The 19,463-nt window shown below is 39.9% G+C and overlaps 1 protein-coding gene across 1 annotated transcript in view; it reads right to left on the bottom strand.

Moving 5' to 3' along the window:
• The window catches only part of LOC101144968 (ubiquitin carboxyl-terminal hydrolase 25), a 141,728-nt gene extending 125,246 nt beyond the window's left edge, over positions 1-16,482 (bottom strand). The window contains exon 1 of the mRNA XM_063702605.1: positions 16,279-16,482. The gene's annotated coding sequence lies outside the window, so the exon portion shown is untranslated. The remainder of the gene's footprint in view (positions 1-16,278) is intronic.
• Positions 16,483-19,463: the final 2,981 nt, after the last annotated feature.

Below are 19,463 nucleotides of genomic sequence, written 5' to 3'. Positions count from 1 at the left end.
GACTGCTTTCCATACAAAATCGGGAACAAGACAAAGATGTCTGTCATTACCACTTCTATTAAACATTTTGGAGAAGACCCCAAAAAGCACAATTTTTAAAATGAATAAAAGTGGTAAATAAATTTATTAGAATAAGTGAATTTCGCAAAGTCGCAGATACAAGCTTCATACAGAAAAATCAACCACATTCTATATACCAGCAAAAAAACAATTGGAATAAAAACTAAAAACCTCTCGCAGGGTGCAGTGGCTCACAACTGTAATCCCAGCACTTTGGGAGGCCGAGGCTGGTGGATCATGCTGTCCAGAGATCAAGACTATCCTGGCTATAACACAGTGAAACTCCATCTCTACTAAAAATACAAAAAATTAGCCGGGTGTGGTGGCACACACCTGTAGTCCCAGCTACTAGGGAGGCTGAGGCAGGAGAATCGCTTGAACCTGGGAGGCGGCGGTTGCAGTGAAAGTGAGACTGCGTCTCAAAAAAAATAAAAATAAAAATAAAAAATACCACTTACAATAGCATCAAAAAAGTCAACTCTAACAAAAGATATGCGACGACCTTTAAACTGTTAAAAAACAAAACCTAAATAAATGGAGAAATATATGTGTTCTTGGATTGAAAGGCTAAAATACTGTAAAGATGTCCAAACAGTCAAAATGAATCTATACATCCAACACAATCCTACTCAAAAATCCCAGAAGGCTCTTTGTCCAACTGTTCAAAGTACCTCAGAATTGTATATGGAAATACAAACAATTCTAGAATAGCCAAAACAAATTTCTAACAAGAACAAAGTTGAAGAATTTACATTTACCCACTTCAAGGCACATTTCAAAGCCACAGTAATCAAGAAAGTATGGCACCGCATAAGGATAGAAAGGAACTGAGTTCAAAAATAAACCCACTCATACATGGTCAATTAATTTTCCATAAAGGTACCAATATAATTCAATGATGAAAGGACAGCTTTTTCAAAAGTAGGTGCTGGGACTAGATTCCACATGCAATAAATGAACCTTGACTTAGTGACACCTCAGAACACACACAGAAATGAATTCCAAATGGATCGTAAACCTAAAATGGCAAAACTTCTAGAACAAAACACAGGGAGAAAAAATTTACAAACTAAGTTTCAAGAAAATGGTTAAAGCAGCCGGGCGTGGTGGCTCACGCCTGTAATCCCAGCACTTTGGGAGGCCGAGGCGGGCGGATCACCTGAGGTCGCAAGTTCGAGACCAGGCTGGCCAACATGGTGAAACCCTGTCACTACTAAAAATACAAAAATTAGCTGGGCGTGGTGGTGCATGCCTGTAATCCCAGCTACTCAGGAGGCAGAGGCAGAAGAATCGCTTGAACCCGGGGAGGCGGAGGCTGCAGTGAGTGAGATCATGCCATTGCACTCCAGCCTGGGCAATAAGAGTGAAATTCCGTCACAAAAAAAAAAAAAAAAGAAAAAGAAAATGGTTAAAGTACTAACCATAAAAGTAAATTAAACAATCAATATTAAAATACTTCAACTTCAAAGAAACTGTTAAGAAAATGCAAATACAAGCCACACATTGGGAGAAAGTATTTGTAATTACATATACATGATAAAAGACAACCAAAATATAAAGAATTCCTACAACTCAACAGCAAGAAGATAACCCAACTAAGAAATCAGGAAATAATCTTAACATGTTAAAAAGAAGACATAAAAATGGTCAATAAGGAAAAGACAGAGGCCCTGGGTTACTAGTAGCTCTCCTGCAACATCCCCTGCCTGCCTCCCACACCTCCCTCTCCCCGACCATAAAAGATGCCCCTGCTTAGAAGCTTAAGGCAGAACAGCATCAGCACTCAGGAAAAGGAGGAGGGGGAAGGGAGGGGAGAATAGGAGAGAGGAGAAAGAGAGGGAGTAGGGTGGTGGTGGGGATGGAGGCCGTGGCCCTAAAGTGGTTAGTCAGCCCTCTTGCTTTAGACAGCAAACCGAGAGAATTCTACACACTCTTCTGCTCATGCAAGAAATGCTTGGAAGAGCATTTACTTTCATTCAAAAGCAGCACACCCGGCCGGGTGCGGTGGCTCACGCCTGTAATCCCAGCACTTTGGGAGGCTGAGGCAGGTGGATCACCTGAGGTCAGGAGTTCAAGACTCTCCTGGACAACATGGCAAAACTCCATCTCTAGTAAAAATACAAAAATTAGACGGGTGTGGTGGCAGGCGCCTGTAGTCCCAGCTACTCAGGAGGTTGGGGCAGGAGAATCGCTTGAACCCGGGAGGTGGGGGCTGCCGTGAGCTGAGATCACGCCACTGCACTCCAGCCTGGGCAACAAGAACGAAGCTCTGCCCCAAAACAACAACAACAACAAAAAAACAAAAACAAAAACAAAAAACAAAAAAAAAAAACTGCAGACCCTAGGAGGCCGAGACAGGAAGATCACTTGAGGTCAGGAGTTCAAGACCAGCCTGGCCAACATGGCAAAACCCCGTCATAAAAATTAGCCAGGCCTGGTGGCGTGTACCTGTAGTCCCAGCTATGTGGGATGCTGAGGCACGACAATCACTTGAACCCAGGAGGCAGAGGTTGCAGTGAGCCAGATTGCACCACTGCACTCCAGCCTGGGTGACACGGTGAGACCTTTGTCTCAAAAATAACAAAAAAAAAAAACTGCAGACCCTAATGTTTGCCTAAGCCAACACCAAGACGGACAAAAATAAACTAATGGCAAACCCCACCAATGTTCACACAGCCCTAGGACCACACCTCCTAGCACAGGACCCCATGACCTGAGGGAGTGGCTCTGATCTCTGTAACCCCAAAGGCCTGAAACCCCTACCCACTTTACACCATAGAAACCACAGAGCTGACCAGGGTCATCTTATATGCTGCTTTCAGCTACTCTGCTATAGTTCGACATGCTCAGATACACTGGTGCTCTCCTCCTGGCGCCACCCAGCAAGCATGGAAACACTGTCAGTTCTGTAAGTTCCACTGTTCTAAGTGACTTCAATTCCTGCCTCACTTGGGAAGAAACCTAGAAGTCAGTTCTGCAAATCTGCATGATGCTACCAAAATTGGTAAAGAGAGTGTCCACTGACCCCAGGAGGCCTGCGCAGAGCTGTTTCTGATAGCCACAGTAGACAAATTCCCAGGCAGGCAGGGACAGTAGACAAATTCCTAGGCAGGCAGGGACAGTAGACCAATTCCTAGGCAGGCGCCACAGTAGACCAATTCCTAGGCAGGCAGGGACAGGTCCCTGGTGAAACCCGACCTTCAAACCAAAGACAGTTTAAAGCCTACCAAGCTGCCTGTTCTAGATATAGATAGAGTCCACAGCTGGAGTGAAAACTTTTCTTTTTGCCTATTCTTTCCCAATTGGTTCTTTCTGAATAATGCTTTTAAACCAACTGAATGTTGCCTTTTCCAAGGCTACCTCCAGCCCACATCTCCTCATTCCAAACCTAAAAAAACCCTGGACTCAACTACAAAGACGGCTACCAGCTTTTGGGGCCCCTCTCACACAAAGGGCTATCCACTTCACGTCCCCTCTCACTGTCAAGAGCTCTTCTGTTGCTCAATAACATTCTTCTCTGCCTTCCTCACTCTCTGGTGTCCATGTACCTCATTATTCTTGGTCACTGGACAAAAACCCAGAACTCGCCAAACAGTGGGAACAAAAAACGGCTGTAACACGCACCTGGCCGGCTCCTGGAGCTGTGGGCAGTGGGCATGAAAAGAGCTGTTACACACTCCCAATTGCTGGACTATGGGAGTGATGAGCCACGACCCCTCTGGGGGCCCAAACATCAGGACCCCCCGAACTAGAACCGTAATACATCCCCATTCACAAAGCCGTGGGCAGCAGGAACAAACAAGCTCTAACACACCCCCATTCACGGAGCTGTGAGCGGCAGGAACAAGAGAGGGCTGTGGCATTCCCTGGTGGCTCAGACCTCGGGACTCCCCAGGCAGAAGCTATGACACCCCCTTGGGGCTCCAAGGTTGCTGCTGTCTCCGAGTTTCTGGGTTCCACCACGTTCCCCTCATCTGAATGCTGGAGTCCAGCTGTGGAAGCCACATGCGGTATACCCAGTCCCGCCATGGGCTGAGCATGGAGTGGCAGTGGTCGTGGGATCTGGGCTGGGGATCAGCTGAGAGCACCCTGCTGGGCCGAGCAGGCAGAGCGAGCCCAGTGAGTGCAAGCAAAGCCTGGGCAGAGGCACCGCTGGCCTTAGAGGTTTCTTGCCGGTGAAGTGGCACCGATAAAATCTTGTGTCACTTCTTCCCTCCAAAAATTGAGGATTTTAAACCTTAGGTAGTGGACCATTTCTCGTTTCCTTTCTTCTGTGCTCATCCTCAGCTCTGCCCAGCTCCAAAGCCTTTCTCCAAAGCCCCATGGGAAAACTTCAGGGCATTCTTGATCAGACACCCAGACCCAGCCCAGAGGCCTCACAAGAAGACAAAGAAAACCCCAGAACTTCAGCCCAGTGTTTCTGTAGCTCCACCTTAACTGAGACATTTGATTATGTATGTATTCTGGCATGAATTAAGACACAAAACTTTTGTATATGTGAATGCACAGTTGGTTTGCACATTGGTGTTACCATAACAAGCCCTGGCCACTAATGGTACATCATTCCTGGCTCCTCTCTGCACACCCCTCCCCAGTACATCTATCCCACTTCCGTGAGGATGTAGCTCCCAGCTCTGCAAACAATTCTGCCCTGATGACCTAATGACCTCTCACCACACACCACCCATTTCCAGACTGAACAGCAACAACAAAAACCCAACAGATATAGTGGGGTTTTTCCAATTCAGACTCCTCTTCTTCCCTATCTTCAGACAGATGAAAAACTGTAAAAAAAAAAAAAAAAAGGAAGTATCTTTCTGCCCAATTTCTGTCCAATTTACTTACCTCGCCACAGATCATCCCACCCCTGTAACTGCACTATGTTCTTTTCAAACTTCCAACCCAACTAAAATGTGAAATTATTTTTGTACACGGTGTAATGAAATATGTATCATAAAGATTTCTCATGTATGTGTGCAATTAATTGTTAAAGAGATAAATTTAATATTTACTTTGAGGCATGATGAAGAAATGAGTTCCCATTTTTCAGCAATGTACCTTTTTATCAGGTGTTAGTTTAAACAAGCAAACAAAAAAAATTGTGCAATCTCAATTTGTTTTGTGAACATATTAGCACTTAGTCCTGGAGTGTTCTACCTTTAGCTACATCTCTGACATTTTTGCCATTTTAAGACTTGGAAGAATGCAGCTATTGTGATTGCTATCGTGTAGGAGTGTTAAAACTGGATAATGTATGAGAAGCAATGTTTAAAAAAATCATCCTCAGACTGGCCAACAAGCACATGAAAGACGTCCAAAATCATTAGTCATTAAGGAAATATACAATTACTACCACAATGAGGTACACCACATATTCACCGAATGGCTAAAACATAAAAGATTAAAAATTCCAGGTGTTGGCAAAAACGTAGACCACCTGAAATTCTCCTATATTGCTAATGAGAATGTACAATGATACAATCAATTTGGATAACAATTTAGTAGTATAACAATTCTACACCTATGTATTTGCCCAAGAGAAATAGAAATACGTCTCAAAGACCTGCTTACAAATGTACACATAACATTATATATGGGTCAAAAAACTGGAAAAAAAAAAAGTACATCAAAAGGTACATGAATACACAGATGTGAGAATATTTATATAATATTACTCCGTGGTAAAAAGAAACATATTGATACATGCAATAAAACATGGGTGAATCTCAAAAGCTTTTTGCTGAGCAAAAGCAGTCAGATGCGAGAAAAAAAAAATTTGGTATAAACAAATCTATGTGAAGACCCAGAACAGCCAAAACTGATCTACAGTAATAAAAATCAGATCAACAGTTGCCTGAAATAATGAGGGTGTTGATAATTAATGAGAAAGGTGATACAGGACAAATTTTGTGGAGTGACAGAAATGTTCTGTATGGCCAAATTCATCAAATTACACACTTTCAGTGTAAATCATGCCACGATAACATTAACCTGAAAAAAGTCAAGATAGCAGTAGTGTGGGGGCAGGGGGTGGTGTAGAAAAGAGGGACAGTATGAATGAGGAACAAAGGAAATTTCCAGGACAATAAGATATTCTATTTCATGTCTAAAACAGTACAAAGAATACTAATCTTAATATATTTAAGTTGTACATAAGTTTTCATATGCTATGGTTAGCCCCCACAAAAAAATCCTATAGGAATTATTCATACACAAATACACACGCACATGCCAAAAAAAAAAAAAAAAAAAAAAAAAACAGCCAGAAAGAAACAGGAAGATTACAACTTTAGCATGTACAATCACTTCCCAACTCCTTAATCCATCGATTCAACTTATTTGTGCCCCCAGGAGTAAGAGGGGCAAGTATCCCACCTAGCCACCTGAAGTTTTGGGTTTCCATAGAGATGTTGGCCAGAAAAGCCTGAGGGAGGAGACAGCTCCTCTACAAGGAAACATGTTGCTGCACTGATGGAGAGAAACACCTGAAACAAAAAAAAAAAAACAATGTCTGTTCAAAGACCCTGCTTCCATATTAAATTTGGTGTATTGTGATAATTCAATCCCTAAAGGACCCCTGCAGTCAATTTACACAGTGCTCAAGGCACTTTTATCTTTAAGAATACTAATTAACTTCAACCAGTGATCCTCAAACATTAAGTGCAGAAGAATAATCTGAGATTCTTATTAAGCAGGCTTTAGCCCAACCCTCAACATCGTGAAACAATAGGTCTAGGGTGAGGCACAGAAGACTGCACTTTTAGCAAGCACTACAGATAATTAAGACAGTCCACAAAAACCGTATTGTAAGAAACTCTGATCTAAACCTATAGTAACAAGACTAAGGAAAATATTGCTGGGCATTTAAAATATCCAGCAGTTCAGAGAACCAAAAACTAAAAATAAAGCAGATGGTCTGTACTGAAGCAGAGTTAATCAAGGGGCAAAAAAGAGAAAAACTGAAAAATTACTTACTACATACATAAAACAAGATGTCATGACAAGGATGATGTCCTTGGAAATTAATTAAAGTCTGCCAAAATAAATGCAAGGCCTCATCCTTTTATAAATTCAACTTTCACATCATCTACTTGCTCACATTATATAGTGACATTCCTAAACTCATTTTCACAAGCCAAATTTGGTCCTTCATACATAATAAAAATCAGTGATTATATTGTAGGAAAAAGGCAGGCCACTGCTGCAGGTCAGTGCTTAAAGCAATTCTATGACATTAGAGAGTAAAATTATGCCAGTGTCAGGGGAAGAAAGACCCTGTAGCCACCTTACTCTAAGCACATCAGGGCAGAAATCAATTGTGGAGTGGCCCCTGGAGAAGGAAATTAGTGAGGGCCACTAATACAAAAAAAAAGTGCCCTGCCTGACTTCACAGTTCCTAGGATGACAGAGAAGAGACTGACAAACTACCAGCACCCCTCCACCACCACACCCAGGATACCTAGGGCGAAAGCTTAAACAAAGGTCACCAGTACCCAAAGAAAAAATACATGCAAGCATCACAACTGAAAATACTACAATATCTTTTAGTTAAACAGAACCTACTTTGTAAATCTGCACAACTAACACATGTAAATATTTCAGAAATGCATGAGGTACAAAAGTAGGTAACTGCCTTTTTAGATCAGCAACAACAACAAAAAAATACTCATTGTTATCACTTCTAATCAATATTTATTGGAAGCATTTGCTAGTACAGGAAAAAAATGAAAGTACAGGCACAAAAACTGAAATTATACATAAAACTTTTTAATCATGATGTAGCAGGACGAGCCGCAGACAAAACTCCTTAGAACCGAGTTAAAGGAGGAAGGGGTTTATTAGGCCAGGGGCATCAGCAAGACTCCTGTCTCAAGAGCCGAGCTCCCGGGGTGAGCAATTCCTGTTCCTTTTAAGGGCTCACAACTCTAAGAGGGTGCATGTGAGAGGGTCATGATCAAATGAGCAAGCAGCAGGTATGTGACTGGGGGCTGCATGCACTGGTAATTAGATCTGAACAAAACACTATCGGGATTTTCACAGTGTCTGTGCAATGTCTGTAATCTATAGATAACATAACCGATTAGGTCAGGGGTCGATCTTTAACTACCAGGCCCAGGGTGTGGCCCCGGGCTGTCTGCTTGTGCATTTCATTTCTGCCTTTTAGTTTTTACTTTTTCTTTCTTTGGGGGCAGAAATTGGGCATAAGACAATATGAGGGGTGGTCTCCTCCCTTAATGATATGATCTTTTACACAGAAAGTACAAAATTGTCTCTGGAAAAGGTATTAGAAACATTTAGCAAGGTGGCTAGGTATAAAATTAACATACAAAAGACCACCGCATTTGCATACACCAATAACAAATTTTTAAAAGCACTGCCATATAACAGTTATCAGAAATTATCAACTACCTGAAACAAAAGATGTACAATAATTTTGTGTTAAATTATAAACCATACAAGAGATACTAAACATGACCTAATAAAAATAGTATATCCTGCTCATCCTGTATCATAAAGATGTTAATAATCCCAAATTGATCTACAGATTCAATCAAATTAATCAAAAAGAGGATTTGAGACAACTTGGTATGATCATTCTAAAATTTCTAAGGAAAAGTCAAGTGTTACTTATGAAAAAAAGGAACAAAGGCAAAGAACTTTCTTTTCCAGTATGAGAGATTACTTTAAAGCAACAACAATGAACACAAGATGATATTCACAAAATGAATGATGAAAAATAATGAGTCAAGGAAAGGGAAAAAATTTTTGCATTAAACTTTTGCATATATGACAAAGATGGCCTATCAATTCAGTAGAAGAGAGCATTAACTTTTCAATAAAGCAAGGATAACAAAAGAAATTTTTAAAATCATTTACAGGTTGCACATCCCAAAACTCCAAGCCAGAAATAAGAAATGCTCCACAATTTGAAAACTCCATATTTTTTGAGAACCAACAAGATGTTGAAAGGAAATGCTCACTGGCTTATTTCAGATTTCAGATTTTCAAATTTAGGATATTTACCCAACCCAGGTAAGCAAAATACAAATATTCCAAAATCTGAAGGGAAAAAAAAAAAGTCCAAAATCCAAAACACTTCTGGTCCCAAGCATTTTGGACATGAGAGACTCAATCTGTATATGATGAAAATAAAACTGTATCCCTACCTCACACCATATACAAAACTCAAGCACAGATGAAAAAGGGTATAAAATGTTGCACATATAACTTTAAAACTCTTAGTTAAAAATACAGATGACTACCTTCTAGATATTGTAGCAGGGAAAAGTTCTTAAAATTTTTAAGTTAAAACAACTAACATTAAAAAAAAATACCTTCAGCCATTGATATAGATGCAATAAATCAACAGGAAGATGAACAGAGGATTCAAGATGATACTCTCAGATGAAAGTAAAGAGATAGGATAAGGGATATAGGTTATTATCGAAGTTGCAGCTTTTGTTTTAAATAGGGGGTTCGTGTGTGTTTATTATTTAAAATAAGCAATTTAACAAATAAATGAAAATATATTTGCAGGAAGAGCTGATCATGAGACAATTGGTAAAATTAATTCAATTATGTGTACTTCAGAACCAAACTAAAAATATATATTATTAAAAACAAACTCTTCGTAAACTATCTGACCACATATAAGGGTAGTAAATACAGAACTGGCATTACAAAAATAATAATCTAGATAATCAAACTAAAAAGTTACCACAGCATACAGGACAAAATGGGAGAGAAGAAACATTTGAAGCCAGGAAGAAAGATAAGTGACGTATAAAATCCAAATAATGTAGTTTTAAATGAAGACAAAGAAAAGAGTGGAAGAAAAATTCCTGAGAACACAGATTTCAGATGAAAAATCCTAGGCAGGATCATTAAAAAGATACATACATAAACACATGCAAGTGAAATTTCTGAACTCTTAAAAACTAAGAGTAAAATCTTACAAGGTAACACAGAGAGTTAACTTATCTGGAAAAAAAAAAAAAGCAGAGTGACATCAAACCATCAAAAAGCATTATACAACAGACCAAAAAACACAGTTAAAATTAAATAGTTAATTTAAAAAAAACTAGCTACTAATAATGCATCTGCAACACTAAGAAAATTCATCACCTAGAATTACAATTCTATATTATCCCAACAAAACTAGGAATACCATAAGAAAAAACATGCTAAAATGTCTTACCTAATTTGGGGCAAATGGGTGGAGAAAAAAGTTAATTTTTTATATTACCGAAAAAAGCTATTAATGTTTTATATTATCAAAATTTTATATTATAAAAATATATTTGTTTAAAATTAAAAGAGCCAAAATTGAAAAGAAAACGTTAAAGACAAGGGTGGGGGTGGTGATACAATGAAAATTTGGTCTATCCATCAAAACTGAATGGAGAAAACAAGACTAATAAATGGATAATCAGATGACAATAAAAAGATTAAATTTATCAGTTATCACCATATGTGCATGGTTAAATTCTAAAAGACAAAAACACAAGTTTGGATTGAATCCATTAGAAATACAAAGAGAAACTGCCCAGTACTTCGGGAGCCCAAGGCAGGCTGATCACTTGGGGTCAGGAGTTTAAGACCAGCCTGGCCAACAGGATGAAACCCTGTCTCTAGTAAAATTACAAAAAGTAGCTGGGCGTGGTGGTGTACACCTGTAGTCCCAGCTACTTGGAAGGCTGAGGCAGGAGAATTGCTTGAACCTGGGAGGCAGAAGTTGCAGTGAGCTGAGATTGCACCACTGCACTCCAGCTTGGGTGACAGAGCAAAACCCCGTCTCAAAAAAAAAAGCAGGAAATAAGATCAGCATCTGGCAAACACTACTGACACAAAACAAGCAGGGATAAAAAAAAAATGGCATGTCTACATACATATATATATACCTACATACATACATACACACACACACACACACACAGATTTAGGACAAAACTTTAGACCAATAAATACAGAAACCTAAATGAAATTTAGAATTTTCTAGAACTAAAAAAATTTAAAATTTGACCCTAGAAAACATAGAAAATTTAAAAGACAATAAGCAAAATTTGGAAACTTTACCTAAAATTTGCTCTAAATGAGCAGCTCAGCCCTGATACAGTCATGTTCACCAAATCTTCAAAGTAACAAGTACCTCAGTTGAACCCCATCTAATTTTTCAAATCAAAAAAGATCATACACCACCAATTTTGAATGACTCAACATAATCCTACACTAAACAATTCCAAAAGCACAGAAAAACACAGAAAGCCTTCTAATCATTTTATGAGCTAACCTTATCTTAATAGCCCTCATGGGCACATCAAACCTTGTAAGCAATCTCATTAAAGAATCCAAGGAGAACTGGTTCCAGGACCCCCAGAGGCCAAAATCTGCGAATGTTAAAGTCCCGTATATAAAATGGTATAATACTTGCATGTAACTTACACATCCACACATCCTTCAGCATACTTTAAATCATTTCTAGATTACTTATAATACCTAACACAATGTAAATGCTACATAAACAGTTGTTACACTGTATTGTTAGGGAATAATGACCAAAATGAGACTGTACATGTTCAGTACAGATGCAACAATGCTTTTTTTTTTTTCCAGAATATTTTCAATCCACAGCTGGTTGAATCTATGGATTCAGAACCTGTGGATACAGAAGGCCAATTGTATACCAAATTCTAGGTTTAAATTTTATATTAAATATAGAAACATATTTAAAATAGTAAAGCAACATGACCAAATGGGGTTTTATCAGGAATTCAAGGACAGCCAAAACGATACAACATTGTGGTTAAGAGCAGGGGCTTGTGTATCACATGACTTTTGAGTTTATCCAACCCTTAATACATACTAGAGATGAAATGTTACTTTAGTTCTCCAATACTGTTTCTTCAGCTTCAATAAGAAAGGAGAAAAATAGTACTCACTTCATAAGGTGGTTGGAAAGATTAAATGAAAAAAGTTCGTAAGAAGACTCAGCACAGCGCCTTACACGGATTATATAGTAAATATTCATATATCGTATGTACAAATGGTTCTTATATTACTGACATATAAAATAACATTCACTGCAAAGAAGACATGACAGTCAACATCCAAATCTAGTTTTGAAACATTTATAAAACTTAGGAATGTAAGAAAATGTCCATATTATAAGGAAACAATATATAATAGAAACTAACATAAATTGTAGTAGCATTCTGTAATCTTAAAGTAATAAGTGGTAAAAATAATGACAAGAAAGAGGTCAGAATATTAAGTATTTGTAAAGGATATGGACTGTATACATATAATATTGAAGAAAATCAACAGAATATTTATTAGAAATGATGTGAATTCATTTAAAAGACTGGATACAATGTGAGTCTACAAGTCAAAATTAGGTGTGAAAAGGAAAGAATAAGAAAAGGAATAAACAGCTGGAAACCTCTCTGCCCAAATCAAGTCTTATACTAATAATAAGATAATCAACTGATTCCTAATAAAGAATGCCCCCTTTAAGTAACATTTAAAGTGATTTAAGTAATGTTAACTATCAAATGCTGCATGGTATAGTTTTATAACCTTAGATAATCCTAAATTGGAAAATACATGTTATTTTAAGTAAGAAATTTACCCTGAATCCAGTCTGCATTGTTTTTCAAGTTTTAACTCTTGAACTTGGCTAATCTATGACAACCTTCCCACCTAACCCTCATCTTTCGAGGAATTCAGTGAAAGTTGACTGTAGATCTGTTAGATTCCTCTGCTTCCATTCTATACTGTTTCTTTTTTATTCTCCCTATACAGAACACTTGCTTAGGACCATTAAACAATCTAATCTAAAGAAGTTGCTAAAGTTTAAAGCCTTAACATACTACTGTTAACATACTAATATTACTGCTTTAAAAGAACCTTCAGAAGCACTTAATGACTTGCCCAAGGTGACAAAAAGGTGGTTGAGATCTATCCCACATCCTGTCTTTCACTACCACTGCCTATTCTCCTAGCATGAGCACGCACAGTTTTTCAAGCTTTCATTGTTTTGTTTTGGTTTTTTGTTTTTTTGACATGGAGTCTTGCTCTGTCGCCCAGGCTGGAGTGCAATGGCGCGATTTCGGCTCACTGCAACCTCCGCCTCCCGAGTTCAAGCGATTCTCCTGCCTCAGCCTCCTGAGTAACTGGGATTACAGGCATGTGCCACCATGCCTGGCTAATTTTTGTATTTTTAGTAGTAGAGACTGGGTTTCACCATGTTGGTCAGGCTGGTCTCGAACTCCTGACCTCCTGATCCGCCTGCCTCACCTTCCCAAAGTGCTGGGATTACAGGCGTGAGACACTGCTCCTGGCAGGTGTCATTTTTTTGCCCAGGCTGGTTTTGAACTCCTGGCTTCAAGTGATCCTCCCACCTCAGCCTCCCAAAGTGCTGGGACTAAAGCATGAGCTACCATGCCCAGCCTCATTGTTTCTCAATAACTTTTAAATTTCAAGATTCAGTTAGGAAACAAAGTACTACATTCCTTTTGGAAACCATTCACTTATTTCATTCATCACATATTTGCTGAGTCCTACTATGTGTAAAGAACTGTTCTAAGCCCTAGAGTGAAACAATATATTTTATTCAACTCAGAAGGATACATTTAATGTAAATAGTATCCTGTTCATTTCACTCTGTAAATTAATTTGGTCCCTGGGAGCAAAACTCCTCCCAATAATAACTGCCCTAAAGAATCCTAGCTTGGTTCATCGGGTTAGATAGATTGGGGGGGTGGGGGCCGCCGTGGAGTATCCTCATTTGGAACTTGAATCTATGTATCAAATTTCTGAGATCTAAGGCTCCTACACTTTGGTAAATATGAAGCACAAAGGCTGAAGATATATGTCCAAAACCAAAATTATCACAGAATTTAACTCATCTGCTGCCAACTGCACCTCACCTGAAATATCTAAACCTCAGAAAAGCAGCTTTCTGCAGTTTTACTACATCTCATAAGTCCCTGGGTTGGCCAAACTCCAGCAATCAAGCAAAGAACACATCAAAAGGGAAAGGCAGCCTCTTGCCTCATCATAACTACATTGTGACAAAGACTAATGAATTCTATAGGCGAACCAAAAAATCATGAAAGTTTTGTGTAGTGTGGTGCTGCAAATAACAAAAAAACTTACATCCATCTGCAAAATAAAAGTTTTAAAAATCTTGAAAATAATATAGCTAAATAGTAAATACTTAAATTTTAAAGAGTAAATACTTAAATTTTAAATAGTAAATACTTAAAATTTAAAAACACATATGTACACACAATTTTTTAAGGTGAGAAGAAAACTGGCTAAAATGTTGGCTATGCAACATACACTACACACCTCTCCTTTTAGATAACCCATAAAGTGTCTGAGTAAAAACAGACTTTCACTTTTGTTTCTTCTAAGTGTGAAGTTCACTTCCTAGTTACCAGCTTTAAGTCCGCTTCCTGGTTACTAGCTTGACGGTTTTAAATCTGTCAACTTATTGAGGTAGATGGTTTATTTATATCCATATAAATATTTTTAAATAGTTCTAATATGAGTAACAAAGTAATCGTGTATTAATATGGAAAGCAAACACATTTAAGTGTTTCTTTTGTAAAACAATCTAAATATTATGGAAGTATAAAAGTTTATCTAAAAAAAATCCCCAATAACAATGAAATGATCTAAAACACAGCCATACTAAAAATAGCATCATAATGATAATATTTTGAATTAACTACTACTCCCTTTGTGTGTGGAGGGGATTCATTAAAGTAGGAAATTGGACTCGACAGCCAAGATCACTTTCGTTAACTTGATTCCTGATTCTACAATTTTATGCATAACCTCTGAACCATGCAGTAGAGCCTGCATAGTTATTTAATACAGTTTAGTCAAAACCAAATGAAAAAAAAAAAAAATCCCAAACTTACAAAGTTCTTCCCATTGTTCAAACTTAGGACGTGAAAAATTTGTATTTCTCACTTTGAAACAGACTTTAATATTCAACACTGAAGACAATTATAAACAAATGGTACCATACATATTAAATATTGCTTAGCGTTCACATGACCATGTGCTCTTTCCTAAGCCTTAAGTCTTTAAAAATTGAACTTGAAGGTATTCAAAATAGAATAGGGAGGATTAGGAAGTAAACTCTTTTAAATTCTCATTATTAAATCTTGAATTATTTCACTGTAAATAAAGTGCAGTGTGCAATATCCTTCTAACTTTACCAATAATATCAACTAACATACAAGTCTCAAAAACAACTTTCCCAACGTGCCTAAAATAACAATGCACTATCCTTGCTTTCCAAACTTGAGTATCTTCGATTACTTTAAAGCACTATCATAAAATTCTAAAAATAATCTCAAAGCAAAAATTTAGCAGGCTGTATGTAGACAGCCCATTTTAGAACAGGTCTTATTCTAAAGTCAAGCACAGGTAGAATATTGCTACACCAAATCTACAACAGGGTGGGGCATTCATTACTCACCCAGATAAACCAAACATAACTCTGGTGGTTGATCACAGTAAACCCTAACTGTCCCCGTAATACCAACACAACTAAGGCACGGTTTACTCTTTTGCCCAAAATGCTTTTCACGCAAATTAAAAATTAAAAAAAGAAATTAAATCATGGCCAACTACTCTTCAGAACATGGTGCAAGCCATGATAGTGCACTTAAGATTCTGAAAGCAAAATCTCAAATAGCAGAATGATCTCTATTCACTTTAAAGATATAAAGTTTCACAAACAGTTTTTTAATTGTTTTCTTTAGTGAGTGACCATTTGAACGTGTGACTGATGCAAGAGTAAAGGGTGAACGAAAGAACAAGGTCAAACTTAGGGGACAGAAGATTCCTGGAATAACATGGCCAGAAAGGTTTCCTCTCTTAGGGACAGTTTCTATATTGAAAAAAAAAAAACAGAAAAGAAGAAGAAGAAAGGGAAACCTTAAAAGGAAAAGAAACCAAGCAAACCACCTACTTCTAGAGTCCACCTGGTCAACACGCCTGCCCCGCGAGGCAGGTAATTCGATTTTGGTGGAGACCGTTTTGCAAAATAGCAGGCCTGGTACACTACTACCTTTGAAAGACAAAATCGGTTCAGAAAGCATGACAACTAGCTATTCTTTCTCATTTAAGGGGAGAGAATAAAGTTTCATTAAGAAGCCACACAGAGCACTGTAGGAATGTGAGGGTCGCTCTCAATACCTGGCACCGTCTGCTACGGGAAAACAATCGGCAGAAGGAAGTGGATTGAAGCCCGCAAACTACACTCCGCTTCCCACACGAAGCTGGGCTCTGGGCGCGACGCCCCCGAGGCGATGGGCAGGGGCCGGGGGTGACCGGGGAGGAAGCCGGGGAAGGCGGCGGCGGCGAGGCCGGGGCGCCCGGCCGCGGCGGGAGAGGACAGCCCGTCGGAAGGAGAAGTGGGGCCCGCCGGCTGGCGGACTCGCCTCACCTTCTGCGCCGCGCTCTGCTGCAGCACGTTCTGCTCCACGGTCATGGCCCCCGCGGCGGCGGCGGTGGCGCCCGGCTCCTCGCGCCTCCGCCGGCCCTGGCTGCCGCGCTCCGCCGAGCTCCAGGGAGCGGCGCGGACGGCCGGGGAGGACAGCGCCCCCGCCAGCCAGGCGCGAAGGCGATGGCGGCCGGCGTGCGCGGGCACCGCGGGCAGGCGGCGAAGCGCCGACTGTGAGGGCCACGGCGGCCGCCTCACGTCTCCACGCGGCCCGCCTCAGCGCCGCTCGTCCGCGGCGGCCCGGGCCATGAGCGGGCAGAGGACGCCGGGGCGCGGGAGAGCGCGAGCCAGTCGGGCGGCGTCACGCGTTCGCGCGTTCCTTTGCTGCCGGTTCGCGGGCTGCTTTGGGGAAGGGAGAGAGGGGACGGAGGGAGCGGCCGTCCGGAATGGCGTTGTCCTCCTCCCTCCGCGAGTCCTCCTCCCTCCCCTCCCCCACGCGCCATCCCCGCCCTCGCCCGGCGGCTCCTCCCCCGCAGAGCCCCGCCCGCCGGCCGCCCTAACCCTACATTGTGACCCTCCGGGCGGCGGGGCGGGGCCGCCATGGAGCCCCGCCCCTCCCTGCGCGGGCCTGGCGTTCCCGGGTGGGGCGAGGGCGCGCCTGGCTGCCTGGCCCGGGAGCCGCCCCTGCGGCAGGTTGCGCGACGCTGGCGCTGGGCTTCGGGGAGCGCGACTGGAGGCCGGAGGGCAGCGTTCCTCCCTGCGCCCAGGGCTTGTCGGATCCCTAGCTTACCCAGAGCCTCCAAAGCAAACATTTCCCTCCATGCCCATAACGTCCCAAAACTGCGTAGGGTCCCGAACTCCGGCCCCTTTCTGTGTCACGCGTTCTCTCCCTTCGCCTTTCTAGGAATTTCACAAGCCTTGAACTTGCCTGAAGGGAAAAGTCAAATAAGCAAAGGGTTGCCAGAAATCTTTATGCTGGGAAGTACTTTTCTCCTTAACTAATCATTACGTAAATGAATACAGACATTTTCTATCTACTTCATTCATTCGAATATGTGTCAGTCACTGCTAGGCTCTGGAAAAATAAAGTTTATCTTCCCAAGACTTAATATAAATGAAATAGGATCTATCTAGCAAATAACCTTACAAAAATATCGCTGCCTAATTATACATAATTCTAATATCCCAGTTGCCAAATTAAGCAAACAATTAACTACCATGCATGGAATGCTTGACTATATATGGAATTGTAAGGAAAATCTAACATTAAGAAAGAAATCTCTAGCCACAAAAATATCTCGAGTTCCAGGAGCCAATCTGGGAACGGCGGTGAGAGTGCAGCAGTGTGAGGAGAGAAATTATCAATGCATATTGTCACAAATAGAATACACTTGAAAATCCGGGTATAATTTTTAATCCAATGACAAGGAAAGCAAGCTTGGCAAATGCTAATTGAAATAGTATGTGGTGTTATTTAATAATCATGGATTATAGTAGCTCTTAAGGCTTTGTAACAGTTCTGTGCACTTTACAACCATCTTTGTTCTGCAGCTCGGATGTCTTGTACCACCTGTTGTCACCTTTTCCTTGAAGCTTCATATTTGTTGACTCATTTGATATTTAACAAATTGCAAATCTTATTATATTAATATCCTATGTCTTTTCTAGAGGAAATGAAAAGTCATGAAACGGTTGGAAACAGAAATTTAGAAATACTGTCACATCTCTAATCTCACGTATCAATATTTTTATAACTCTGAAACCCAAGGAGGGTGACCTGTCAAAGAGAGCTTATTAAAACCCATTTTTCTTCATTTATAGATCAAAGTTTCTTCTTTTCTTGTTTATATACTAACTTCATGTTTCTCCATATGAGGGTTTTGGTTTTTTTGTTTGTTTGTTTGTTTTTTAGAAATCAAGCTCATACATTTGAATTCAAGAAAATTAAATTTAACATAAAAATCTAGTAATCTAGTACCATGGGAGGAAAAATATTGCCAGATACTAAAGTTTAATTTCAAGAATTTGGCAATACAACTTTTCTCTGAGTTAAATTTGTTACTTCCATACAGAAAAAATAAATGATCTTACAAGAGATAATCATCAAATAGAGCTTTTATATGGTAGACCTGTTTGCCCACTGAGACCATTCATTTTCAGCTTACTTCTGATGGTTTCCTACTTACTCAGCATTTCTTTAAATATTTTTAACTGTTGTACTGAAGAACATTGAGAAGAAAATTTCAAGTTTCCTCATAGGCATTCCTTTTTAGAAGGCTTACAATTGGGATGAATAATTAGAGAAATTTGAGAAATTGAGATAAATTGGCACACAAAACCCATCGCTGGGATTTCCTAACTCATTTTTTAAATTTGCGCCATGACAATTATGTTGTATGAGTCAGCTTTAATATGCATGTGTGTTGGAATTACATATCCTCAAGATATTATTTAATAACTTCTAAACTGCTGCATTACTCTATGTTGTTGACATTCAGGTAAAAATGTTAAGTGACATATTTCATATAATATGAAATATTTTGTGTGTAACAATGCTGTGGTTTGAATGTATCCCCCCAAAAACGGTGTGATGGAAACTTAATCCCCAATGCAACAGTGTGGAGGTGGGGCCTAATAAGAGGTGATTCGGTTATGAGAGCTCTGACCTCATGAATTAATTAATGGTGCTATCACAAATGTGCAGTCCCTATCAAAAGGACAGTTTCCTTATAAAAGGACTAGTTTGGCTCCCTCTTGCCTCTTTCCCTTTTCCTTTCCTTCCCTCTCTCTCTTTCTCCCCTTCTCTTAGCTCTTCCACCATGCAATGATACAGGAGGAAGGCCTTCACCAATTGACGGCCCATCCATCTTGACCTTCCCTGCCTCCAGAACTGTGAACCAACAAATTTCTGATCATTATCAATTACCCATTCATAGGT

Source organism: Gorilla gorilla, chromosome 22 (genome assembly GCF_029281585.2).
Source record: "Gorilla gorilla gorilla isolate KB3781 chromosome 22, NHGRI_mGorGor1-v2.1_pri, whole genome shotgun sequence".
Taxonomy (NCBI): Eukaryota; Metazoa; Chordata; class Mammalia; order Primates; family Hominidae; genus Gorilla; species Gorilla gorilla.
This window is presented reverse-complemented; position numbering and strand designations above follow the sequence as displayed.